The sequence below is a fragment of the Apium graveolens genome, unplaced genomic scaffold, assembly GCF_009905375.1.
Source record: "Apium graveolens cultivar Ventura unplaced genomic scaffold, ASM990537v1 ctg1988, whole genome shotgun sequence".
Taxonomy (NCBI): Eukaryota; Viridiplantae; Streptophyta; class Magnoliopsida; order Apiales; family Apiaceae; genus Apium; species Apium graveolens.
Window position 1 is genome coordinate 65,373 of NW_027417480.1, and position 2,967 is coordinate 68,339.

Consider the following 2,967-nt stretch of genomic DNA (forward strand, 5'->3'; position numbering starts at 1 on the left):
AAACCCCACGAATGAACTCACAAACCAGAAACGTACGTGTGTAGATGCTTAACAGATATACTCTTGATACTAGATCAATAACCATAACTTATCTATCATCAAAACAATCATAAGTTTATAAACAGAATAGACGTTAAACACATAATGAATCACAACACCTCCTTTCTACTAGAGTTATACAAGGATTTATGCTATAATTGAACACATAACAAAGTTCGAATAAACCCCACGAACGAACTCACAAACCAGAAACGTACGTGTGTAGATGCTTAACAGATATACTCTTGATACTAGATCAATAACCATAACTTATCTATCATCAAAACAATCACAAGTTTATAAACAGAATAGACGTTAAACGCATAATGACTCACAACACCTCCTTTCTACTAGAGTTATACAAGGATTTATGCTATAATTGAACACATAACAAAGATTCTTATTTGCTCGTGCAATGAATGAGGTCCCAAAAGACTTATGCAATAATACCCATGTAGCGAGCGTTAGGTTAGTGGATCCCAGACTATAAAGGCCTTAGTTCACTAGGCACAAAGTCCCCTAGAACTTAATAACTCGAGTATTAAAGAGCTCACTCTTGATCAATTATGCATAAACATATACTCTTTTTTTTCTTTTCTTTTCTTTTTCTTTTTTTTCAACAATTTATGAATGAGTGCGTTTCGCTCCATCTCATTCAACCCTAAACTACTCATAAATTATGAGCCGGCTACTGGCCATTTGACGCCTAGCCTTATTCACAATTAGCAATGGAATCCAAGTTTTTCTCCAGATAAAAAAATCAGTGTTTTTACGTTATTACGAGAATATCACAAATTCTAAATATAACCAAGTGATTAAATCTCAACAACAAATAAGTATGATCATGATCTAGATCAAAAGCAACCCTATAAGACTTTGTGAAAATATTTTTTCTGGCATGCAAATCAATTCATTAGGATTGAAACATCCCTATATTCGCCATCACTACACTCACATCAACATCAACCAATCAATCAGAAATAGCTCAATTTAAGGGATCATGTTATATGCATGCAAATGCAACTACATGGACTCACATAATAACACGAACAAAAATGCTAACAAATATGTCCTAAATGAACAATCATGCAAAAATATGAATGAACTACAACTAAACATACAATATGTATCTATATGAATCTATATGGACACACAGAAACTAATCCTTACATTATCACCCCGAAACTTAAAATTTTCAATGTCCTCATTGAAGGTAATAATAAGGATTTCAGGCATACCTAGTTGTCAGGAGGATCACCCTCCTCGGGTGGAGGATTATGTGGTCAATCAACCTCGACACCAGTGTCTCGAAAAATAGTACTGAGAGCGTGTGTCAAATATTCAGCAAAACGATTGTGAATGTCGTGCATGGCCTCTATACGCCTAGTCAATTGCTTGTACTTCTCATCACCAACACCACTCCTATCAACTGTCTGCAGCGCATGAGAAAAACCCTCTGTAGGCACGGGAGGATCCGTCCGACCACCCTCTACATCAATAAAAATATATCCCAACCCCTTATCATGGGGTGCACCTAAGAATGAATAACTCAAGTGATCTGGTAGTGGGTTGAGCTCAAGCGTGGGAGCTTCTTCAATAGATGGCTCGAGATACTCCTGTTGTGGATATGTTGCGAACTTGATGATTTCATTAACAAAACACCTTAGTAGATTTAACTTAGTGAAAAATGTAGCACTCGACGGATAAGGAATATAGTCCCGACGGATGATGATTTATTATCCATCGAGTGAGTAGCTTATGTAACAATAAGTCATGTAGCACATTTCTGCAAACACCTTTGTTTAGATTCTGTAGTAGCATATAAGTCATGTTGACTTTAATTAGATATGTAGAATATGTTGATTAATTGTACATAGATGATGTCTTATAATTCTGCATAAATGAAATGAAGTCAAGTGCCAAAAAGCTACTCGACGGATGATCAACAATGCTACTCAACGGATGATCAACAAGGTAACCCGACGGATGATCATGTACCCGACGGATAATCAATTCAAACATCTGTTGACAGTGACAACACAATCACATGCGTCGAGTGTATGCAAAAGGAATGTGGAAGCCTATTCAACTGGGTTTTTGAGAACAAAGAAGCATTACCATTTCCATGCTATTATGAAGATATTTAAAGATGCTGGAATAGAGTAATGAAGCAGCATAGTATTAGACTTGATGTGTTTTGTTTTATTATCTTGTCTTATTACTGTGTAATCTTGATGATATATAAACCAAGAATATCAATTAGAACAACAAGAAGACTAAGCAAGTAAATTCTCAGAGAAACATTTATAAGCTGTATTCTTAGCATTTCTCTGTAAGTTTAGTTGTTCTCATTTGTAAGAAGCTGTGAGCTATCAAGCTTTGTAGAGTTCTCACGATATATATATATATATATATATATATATATATATATATATATCTGGTGGATACATTCAAATCCACCAGAAAGTTTTAAAGACTTGTGTTTTTATTACTTAGTGTTTTGATTCATTCCAAGTTATTATTCCGCACTTTGCAAATTAATTCACACACATATATATTTTAAGTTAGAACATTTTTTAAACCAAGAAAAAGTTTCAAGAATTCTATTCAACCCCCCTTCTATAATTCTTGTTGCATTGTTAGGGACTAACAATTGGTATCAGAGCAAGCTCTTGAAGAACAAAGAGTTTAAAGATCACAACAAACAACAAGACGAACAAGAAGGATGTAGGAGTCAAGATTCCTTTTCTGGATAAAGATAATTACCATCATTGGAAGGTAAAAATGCATCTCTATTTACTTTCTCAAGATGAGGCCTATGTGGATTGCATAGAGAGAGGTCCTCATGTACCAATGAGAGCTGCAACTGGAAATGAGCCATCAGTTCCCAAGCCAAGGCATGAATGGTCAGATCTTGATATTGAACAA